This window comes from Bombina bombina, chromosome 12 (assembly GCF_027579735.1).
Source record: "Bombina bombina isolate aBomBom1 chromosome 12, aBomBom1.pri, whole genome shotgun sequence".
NCBI classification, from domain to species: domain Eukaryota; kingdom Metazoa; phylum Chordata; class Amphibia; order Anura; family Bombinatoridae; genus Bombina; species Bombina bombina.
This window is the reverse complement of record NC_069510.1, coordinates 41,378,907-41,389,839: the sequence shown is the minus strand read 5'-3', so window position 1 is coordinate 41,389,839 and position 10,933 is coordinate 41,378,907.

Genomic DNA, 10,933 nt, shown 5'->3' with positions numbered 1-10,933 from the left:
AATGCAGTGCAGTTTACATATTTTGTGTGCCTGAGTGTTTTTGTGTGTGTGCCTGAGTGTTTTTGTGTCTGTGTGTCTAGGTGTTTGTGTGTGTGTGTCTGAGAGTTTTTGTGTGTGTGCCTGAGTATTTTTGTGTGTGTGTGTGTGTCTGAGTGTTTGTGTGTGCTTGAGTGTTTGTGAGTGTCTAAGTGTTTGTGTGTGTGCCTGAGTGTTTTTGTGTGTATGTGTCTCCAAGTGTTTGTGTGTGCATCTGAGTATGTTTTTATGTGTCTGAGTGTTTGTATGTGTGTGTGCCTGTGTTTTTGTGTGTCTGCTTTCTGTCCATTGGAGAAGTTTACTTTTTCTATGAAATCCTCTTCTTGCCGTAAAAAACAACATTACTGGGGGGGGGGGGGGGGGTGACACCATAACTTACCGGGTGACACCAACCCTAGTGACGCCACTGTTGACAACTAATTCATATATATATATCCTATAATATAAAAGGCCAAGTGTGTTTGTCCGAAGCTGTCATGCGCAGTAGAGACTGTGCGAAGACAAACACACCTGGCCTTCAAGAGACTGACCTGGCATCTGGGGCCGACCGGGTGTGAGGGGGGGGGGCGTGACGTGGGCGGGGCCAGACGTGACACGGACGGGGACGGGTGTGACGTGGGCAGGGCCAGTTGGGGCCGTGCGGACGTGAGAGAGAGCAAAAGAGGGGGGATAGAGAGAGCAAAAGAGGGGGGATAGAGAGAGCAAAAGAGAGGGAGAGAGAAATATATTGAAGGGAGAAACATAGAAACAACTCTAAAGTGAGGGGCTGAGATATAAAGAAGAGGTCATTTAGGTGACCAGCACTACTGAGATAATAAGGTCACCCCAAGGCAATAAGTTTACAATCCATAATGAATGCCTCTGCCAGGCTCATCTTCCTTACACGTCACTCTTCATCTGTTGCACCTCTCTGCCAATTCCTTTACTGGCTTCCACTTGCCTCCAGGATTAAACACAAAATCCTCATTCCGACATACAAAGCCCTCAACTGCACTGCTCCCCCTAAATCTCAGACCTTGACTCCATATACTCTCCCTCCCGTCCCCTTCACTCTGCTCACAATCTCCTACTCTCCTCCTCTCTTGTTACTTCCTCACATTCCCGTTTGCAGGACTTATCCAGACTGGCTCCCATCTTGTGGAACTCCCTGCCTCGCTCACAAGACTCTCACCTAGTTTTAACAGCTTCAAGCGCTCCCTAAACCTCTACTATTCAGGGATGCATACAACCTACAATAACCTTTCCTAACTGCATTGCTTTTCCCTTGAACCCCTTAGAATGTAAGCCTAAGAGCCCAGCTGTTTGTAGATCTCCTTCTAAGAGCCGACTACAACAGTGCAACTCTCGGCAGGGCCCTCTACCCATTTGATCCCTGCAAATGTTATCTTGTATACCTTTTTAGAGAAAAGAATACCAATGGCAGTACTTCATATATATATGGATAACCCTCTAAATCCCATTTATATTGACTTCATATGTCTAATAACTGATATATTATGGCTAGTAGGTGCTGTGTATTGGGTTTAATAGCAAATATTCATCTATCAGCTTTCAAAAGCTGGAAAGAGAAAAAAATGCTTGCAACACGTGTGTGAAATGTGGGCATAGTGGTTGTTTAAAACTTAACTTTTATTAAGTCACATAAAATAGGATTTGAAAATTAAAAGCACTATCACGTACTTAGAGGCAGTAGAATATATTGTATCATAAGGAATGATTAGCTTACATTAAACTAAATTATGATATAATAGGGCCATGAAAAAAAAGGGGGGGGGGGAGAAAATACTAATAATAAATACTTTGACCCTAGCAAGAGTTAGATTGCCTTTAGGGGTAAGCAAAAAATACCAGTACTATATGTGGTATATCTATCTATTACCCTATTAGGAGCATGGCATTTGCTTTAGAGGCTAAAGATTTATTAATGCCATATCTTATGGAAACTTGTTTGCTATAAAAGATATAGGTAATACAATCAATTAGCAAGTGATGTATAGTTCCATGGAGTAGGTATTTAAGAAGAAACAATACTTTAAGTAAACTTATTAGAACTTTAAATCATCTGTGATCATAATTAAAGGTCAGCTATGGAAGTTAGCAAACTCTCAAAGTAGTCCCTTTTGAGCAAAATCAAGTGTGTATGCACAGCTTCTTATGTTAGCCATAAAGGCAACAGATGATATAAGTAAGTCATAGTAAACAGTACCATATATAAGTTATTCATAGGGATCATGAAACATAGCAGCCGGATACAGTCAATGTTGACCCAGGGCTACTCTCACATGATCTTTTTGAGTTTTGAGTCTTGTATAAAATAAGACCTTTTTGAGGGGATTTTCTTGTAGCTATTTAATATGTCCCCTGTCGAGTTGCAGATTTGAAATGATAGCGATGACTCACAATCCGCTGATTGCAGCGTCAGCAGTGGTAACCCATCAATTGGACCTAGTAGCGGTTGGTTAACACACGGATCTCCTCTCATATCTGTAGATGGGGTCCCAGACAGTGATCAGGTGGTTAAAGGATCAGACAGTGACAAGCCTGATTTCTGTAGGTGCCTTGAGTCCTGTTTAGTATCGACGCTTATTTTCTCTGTCATCGGATCACTATATGTGGCTAGTGTCTGAGCCGGTATCTCAGCTTCCCTTGTATAGATATATCCGAGTCCGGGAGTACAGTCCCACAATGTATTAAATTGTGATTTGATAGCGATTTCTCAAACAGGCAGAGTAGCAGGTTTTCCAGTCAGGAGAATAGAACCTCAAATTTGTTCAATGGAGTTTTTTCCTGCATGGTTATTGATGATAACACTATTGCTGAGAGACTGTAGGAATTGAAAACAATCTCTAGCAGAGTTGCAATAGAATAGGTTTAGAATTTTTCTATCCAGATGTAGCAAGGTCCAAATCGTCTGATCCGATGCTCATAAATCATAAAGACAGCAAAGGGGGTCTTAGTTGTATTCCAACAGAGTTAGGGAGAATCAGGAGTAGAGATTCTGACACTGATGCTGCAAAAATGGTCAGATAATCTGCGGATTATTGCCGATACTCAAGAGCTTCAAGGATATGCGTCCTTTTGGGATCGCAGTTCAGACACGCCCCCAAGTTGTTTTTTTTAAGAAAACAAGAGACAAAATGTTTGTAGTAATCGATAAACTAACACAAAAATAACTTTATTTTACAATTTCATAGAGTTTGGTACAACAAAATTCAGTATGATATTAATTGTATGAAATTAAGATTTTACATGTAAAAAATAAGAGAAAAATATTCTATGGGAGCCTGTAAAAACGATTGGGCAAATAAGGAAGATCCCTGGACTGGCAACCCTAGGATACAATGCATTAGGCTTAGCATAATGTACTGAAAGAATAATATAAATACTATTTCTGTAATCATAGTTGCTAAATACATAAGCAGACAATTAGATTCTAGGTACAGCTCATAGTGCCCTCTGCTGGACAATTACAGTAATAAAAACACAATATATATATACAGACGATAATCTGAATACCTCCTCACTGCCCCTATCAAAATTCCCTATTCCTGCCTACCCTATAAATGTCTCTTTTATGGGCATCCGGATTTAATTAGAAATGCCATTCTCATGTAAAACAATAGTGACAATCTCATTTACATAATAGAGGCCAGGAATGCTTGCTCTACAGCACAGGAACATATATCACACAAATTCACGTTTGCTGACGGAAATGTTACTGTTTACAGACCAGAGACAAAGAATGTAAATATTGTATAAATGCTATATTAGTATAAATGTCTCAACTAAAAATTTAACCCACTTCACATGGTTGTCAACATTTAAAAAACAATTTGAGGGTCACTGTGTAGCAGAGCAAACAAGTAAGGAGTTTACAGGACTATTGACCACACCCACTGTTTCCATAGTTCCGCCCACTCTTGTCACCAAAACCTCAGTGTAAACTGCACACAACATGCTACAATCATTCTAAGCTTTATTGGCATTTGAATTTATAAACATTAGTCCACTGTTCAAGGCTTTGATTCCAGCCTTAGATTGTGCAGCATATGGTAATACTGCCATTATTTACCTCTGCTAAGTAATCAAGGAAACATTGCAAATATATTTGGAATTAAGTAATAAGAAAAACACTATGTTATATTATATATGCACAGGATTCAGTTATGTTGTGCCTGGTTCTGCATCTTCAAGGGGGATTGTTTTTTTATATATAAAATTTTTATGTTAACATAAAAATACATTCAGGTACAATACTGTAATAAGAGTAAAATTGACACTATGCACGTACAGTACTTGGGAATGTATAAATATACATACAATAAATGTCAGTACATTGCTCTGTACCTGAAATTTAAAGTTTACATTCTGTACAATACTCTATATATCAAGGGGGATTCTAATGCTCTAATTACTAGAGGCTCCTCCTCTGCTGCTAAACGACTCATGTCCATTCAGCAAGGTACAAGATCTGTTGCTCAGTATGCTATTGAGTTCCATACACTTGCCGCAGAGGTAGGTTGGAACAATGAAGCCCTTGTTGCCGCCTTCTTTCATGGGCTCTCTGATGCGATTAAAGACGAAGTTGCTGCCAGAGATTTACCAGAGGATCTCGAGGCATTGGTGTCTTTTTTGATCCTAATTGACATCAGACTCAGAGAGAGGCCCTCTTTCAAGGAGCGCTTGCGGAAGCCTCCTGTTCCGTTGTCTCCTACGTGTTCGTTCCCACCCATGCCTCCCTCTCCTCCCATGCCTCCTGGTCCCGAGTCACCAGGTACCGCTGAGCCATTGCAGCTGGGATTCACGCGTCTCTCCGCGGCGGAGAGGGACTTTAGGAGGAGGGAGGGGCTCTGCCTCTATTGTGGGTTACAGGGCCACCTTTTGAAGTCTTGTCCTACACGGCCGGGAAACGCTCACACCTAAGGTCCTGTCAGGGGCAGACCTTGGGTGGTTTATCCTCGTCCCCGGAACCGCTTAAGGAGAAACTTATGGTCACGGTTGTTCTTTCCTGGGTGGACTCCTCCATAGTCACGCAGGCTCTTGTTGACTCCGGTGCTGCGGGCCATTTCATTGACAGTGCTTTTGTATCAAAGCACTCCATTCCTGTTTTGCCTCTGTCCATTCCGCTTGCTATTGAGGCCATTGATGGCAGGCCCCTTCAGCCCGCACTCATTACTCACGAAACTGCTCCGTTATCCATGGCTGTTGGGGGTCTCCATTTTGAAACCCTCCAGTTCCAGGTGATAAACTCTCCGCATTTTCCGGTTGTTCTGGGTTATCCCTGGCTCCAATCCCAGTCTCGACTGGCGCAGGTCCGAAATTTTGTCGTGGTCCCCACAATGTATTTCCACTTGTCTTCGGAAACCAGTTAAAGTCTTGTGCACTTCTTCAGTTTTCAATTGCCAGAGGAGTACTGAGAGTTCCTAGACGTGTTTGACAAGGTGCGTGCCGGTACGTTGCCTCCTCACCGGTCTTACGATCGTGCCATAGACCTGCATCCCGGTGTCATTCCTCCTCGGGCCGGGTGTACCCTCTGTCTGTTGCAGAGAATTGTGCTATGGAGTATGTTGTCGATGCTCTGTCGCGGGGGATCATCCGCAAATCCTGCTCTCCTGCAGGGGCTGGCTTCTTCTTTGTGAAGACAGATTCGGCAAGGTAGTACTGGCGCTTGGAAGCCTAAGGGTTAATGAGTATTGTTTTTGTAATAATTAATAAATCATAAATATTCTCAATATAAATAAGGACCTTTTAGATAGTTATATCAAGGAAAAAATGATTTCATAAAGTGATTATGAGTATTGATTAGATCAATATAAAGTACATTAATATATTCTCAGACATTAATATATTCTCAGAGGACCCTTTTTAGGTTCGGTAAAGGAGACAATAAATATAAGTTGTACTGAGATAATTCAATATAGCTATAAGCTCATGTGTATTAATCAGTTGTGTGGATCGGTATAACACTTATATGTTAAATTCTTAGGTGACTAAAGCTCCCTATCACTTGAGACTAGTTCGACATAAGCAGGTTACAAAAGTGTAGGAGAATAGGATTAATCTCAAACGTATACCAATCTATATAACAGACTGTAAGTGATTGATAAATAACATTTATTATACAAAAGATCTACACAAACACTTATAAAATATACATATACAGTTGCTTATAAAATGGAAATGGGGTAAAACTAAAATTGGACGTCCAATAGTTCAAAAAATAGAGTACTAAAATTCAGATTAGAAATCACATATAAATAACCTGCTGAGATGCAGTGTAGGCATAGAGTATGTAGATAAGAAGTTTTTAAGCGGTACCTTAAAAGTTTTTAATGCCTCTCTCTACGTCTAGAGAGAGGATATTAATGTGCCACAGTGTTGATACGAATGGATCCGGTTCTCATTAAATTGTACTTGGAATATCACACTGTCATTGTACTGGTACTTTGCGAATTCAAAGTCTCTGAAACTTTTCCTGGGCCCAGGTAGTCTTCCGGCGTCGAGGTGTTACTGCTTCGCCTTTGTTGTGCTCCGGCATTGCAGATCTGATCCGCCTGTTGTATGTAGCAGAGGGCGGTTTTTAGTGGTGAGCCCCTGTCTTCTTCTTGTGACGTAAGTCCTAACGTCAAGCTTTTTAGTTGTTGGCCCTTTTTGCCTGGTAGCAAGTTTTTATAGGCTGTGTCCAACTTTAGGATGGGCTGGTTTCCACTGGTTATATCCCTCTTTATGATCAATCCGGGTTGAGGGTCTGTAAATCCGTAAGGTGCACTGTATTATTTCACAGCTGCTCGTCAGTTGTTGGTATTAAGTAGAAAATTTAGCAATTCAGTTCAACATGTTTCACCCCTCACTCGGGGCTTTTTCATTCTTGATCCGTGGACTGGATACACCTTACAAGAGAAATAACATATTAATGACATTCTTTCTATTATGAAACATATGATATAGGAATGTCATAAAACAAAGAAATAAGATAACAAGTCAGAATGAGAAATCAGCCCCATTTGAGCAATCTGGCAAGGTGACATAGTGCATCACAGTCCTTGGAGGGAGTTGACAAGGCAAAACAAAGGCCAACACAGCCCCTTTAGAGCCATCTGACAAGGTGACATACTGCATCACAGTCCTTGGAGGGAGTTGACAAGCCAAAACAAAGGCCAACACAGCCCCTTTAGAGCCATCTGACATGGTGACATAGTGCATCACAGTCCTTGGAGGGAGTTGACAAGGCAAAACAAAGGCCAACACAGCCCCTTTGGAGCCATCTGACTAGGTGACATACTGCATCACAGTCCTTGGAGGGAGCTGACAAGGCAAAACAAAGGCCAACACAGCCCCTTTGGAGCCATCTGACAAGGTGGTGTCATAGTGCATCACAGTCCTTGGAGGGAGTTGACAAGGCAAAACAAAGGCCAACACAGCCCCTTTAGAGTCATCTGACAAGGTGACATAGTGCATCACAGTCCTTGGAGAGAGTTGACAAGGCAAAACAAAGGCCACCACAGCCCCTTTGGAGCCATCTGACAAGGTGTCATAGTGCATCACAGTCCTTGGAGGGAGTTGACAAGGCAAAACAAAGGCCAACACAGCTCCTTTGGAGCCATCTGACAAGGTGACATACTGCATCACAGTCCTTGGAGGGAGCTGACAAGGCAAAACAAAGGCCAACACAGCCCCTTTGGAGCCATCTGATAAGGTGACATAGTGCATCACAGTCCTTTGAGGGAGTTGACAAGGGCAAACAAAGGCCAACACAGCCCCTTTAGAGTCATCTGACAAGGTGACATAGTGCATCACAGTCCTTGGAGAGAGTTGACAAGGCAAAACAAAGGCCACCACAGTCCCTTTGGAGCCATCTGACAAGGTGTCATAGTGCATCACAGTCCTTGGAGGGGGTTGACAAGGCAAAACAAAGGCCAACACAGCTCCTTTGGAGCCATCTGACAAGGTGACATACTGCATCACAGTCCTTGGAGGGAGCTGACAAGGCAAAACAAAGGCCAACACATCCCCTTTGGAGCCATCTGATAAGGTGACATAGTGCATCACAGTCCTTTGAGGGAGTTGACAAGGGCAAACAAAGGCCAACACAGCCCCATGTGAGCCATCTGACAAGGTGACATAGTGCATCACAGTCCTTGGAGGGAGTTGACAATGCAAAACAAAGGCCAACACAGCCCCTTTGGAGCCATCTGACAAGGTGACATAGTGCATCACAGTCCTTTCAAGGAGTTGACAAGGCAAAACAAAGGCCAACATAGCCCTTAGTATAAATCTGACAAGGTGAAATAGTGCAACAGGCACAACAAAAACTAGAAAATTGGCCAAATGGCAACAAATATCAACAAGAAAAAATTAAAAAAATAACATGTGGATAGAAGATTCATATCTGCTCCCTTGGGCCAGCTCCGGATCCTTCACTTAGTGGGGCATCAGAATCACCTTCATCGTCCTGAACCCCTCCTGGCTGGGGGGGGGGGCAGGTGCTTCTTTCTGGGGGTGAAGAGGCGGGGGAGGGGGTTTCTGGATGGGAAGGTGCGGGAGGCTGATGCCCAGAAGTGGAAGTTCCATGTGAAATATATAAAACAATTCTATAAATACATATATGATATGAAAATATATAATTATCTTGAAAGAAATAATGCCAACACACCCCCTTTAGAGCCATCTGACAAGGTGACATACTGCATCACAGTCCTTGGAGGGAGTTGACAAGCCAAAACAAAGGCCAACACAGCCCCTTTAGAGCCATCTGACATGGTGACATAGTGCATCACAGTCCTTGGAGGGAGTTGACAAGGCAAAACAAAGGCCAACACAGCCCCTTTGGAGCCATCTGACTAGGTGACATACTGCATCACAGTCCTTGGAGGGAGCTGACAAGGCAAAACAAAGGCCAACACAGCCCCTTTGGAGCCATCTGACAAGGTGTCATAGTGCATCACAGTCCTTGGAGGGAGTTGACAAGGCAAAACAAAGGCCAACACAGCTCCTTTGGAGCCATCTGACAAGGTGACATACGGCATCACAGTCCTTGGAGGGAGCTGACAAGGCAAAACAAAGGCCAACACAGCCCCTTTGGAGCCATCTGATAAGGTGACATAGTGCATCACAGTCCTTTGAGGGAGTTGACAAGGGCAAACAAAGGCCAACACAGCCCCTTTAGAGTCATCTGACAAGGTGACATAGTGCATCACAGTCCTTGGAGAGAGTTGACAAGGCAAAACAAAGGCCACCACAGCCCCTTTGGAGCCATCTGACAAGGTGTCATAGTGCATCACAGTCCTTGGAGGGGGTTGACAAGGCAAAACAAAGGCCAACACAGCTCCTTTGGAGCCATCTGACAAGGTGACATACTGCATCACAGTCCTTGGAGGGAGCTGACAAGGCAAAACAAAGGCCAACACAGCCCCTTTGGAGCCATCTGATAAGGTGACATAGTGCATCACAGTCCTTTGAGGGAGTTGACAAGGGCAAACAAAGGCCAACACAGCCCCATTTGAGCCATCTGACAAGGTGACATAGTGCATCACAGTCCTTGGAGGGAGTTGACAATGCAAAACAAAGGCCAACACAGCCCCTTTGGAGCCATCTGACAAGGTGACATAGTGCATCACAGTCCTTTAAAGGAGTTGACAAGGCAAAACAAAGGCCAACATAGCCCTTAGTATAAATCTGACAAGGTGAAATAGTGCAACAGGCACAACAAAAACTAGAAAATTGGCCAAATGGCAACAAATATCAACAAGAAAAAATAAAAAAAATAACATGTGGATAGAAGATTCATATCTGCTCCCTTGGGCCAGCTCCGGATCCTTCACTTAGTGGGGCATCAGAATCACCTTCATCGTCCTGAACCCCTCCAGCTGCGGCTTCATGCATTGTCTCTAGCCGCATTATTCGGGCTAGAGTGATGCGATGAAGCCGCTGCTGGCTAAGCATGGTGTCATGCATCCTTCCCAGCAACCGATAGGAACTCAGGGTTTCTGGCTGGGAAGGGGCGGGGGGCCGGAGGGGCTTCTGGCTGGGGGGGGGGGCAGGTGCTTCTTTCTGGGGGTGAAGAGGCGGGGGAGGGGGTTTCTGGATGGGAAGGTGCGGGAGGCTGATGCCCAGAAGTGGAAGTTCCATGTGAAATATATAAAACAATTCTATAAATACATATATGATATGAAAATATATAATTATCTTGAAAGAAATAATGATTCAAAATTAATTAAAATCTAGATTCTTGTTCTCATAAAATATTTAGACAAAGTCACAATAATGACTATGTTTTAAGTTATTGATTGATTGGAATCAAATATAATTAATAAGAAGATTTAATTGATCCTTTAAACTCTGACTCTTCACTGTTATTTTTCTTGTAACATTTCATAAATACATTACAAATCACATTTTTCAAAGTCAACATTATGTGCTAATTTTTATGATTTTATGATATATTTATCTTTTGGATAATATTTTGGTACGCATGTATGCATTTAAGATTGAAATGCAATAGAATTCTTTTAGACACATGCCCGTGGATTGATTTTTTTAAATCCAACAATTGAATAATATGGGAGTGTGTAATATGATCAAATCTAAATGACCACTCCACCTAGCCTTTGAAACCAGGTAAACACTGATTTACATATATATTTCAGTGATTGCCTTTGTAATCTTAAATGGAATAATTTGAAGCTTGATGGTTTAATCAATTACTATTCAGAATATATACACAGTAGATACAGAACCTGACACAAACCCACATAGCCACAACCAGGCACACCCACACACAATCACATATACAGAACATTAGGCAAACACATACTGACAACCAGGTACACACATAACCACAATCACATATACAGAACCTGAGGCAAATATCACATACCCACAACCAGACACACACACA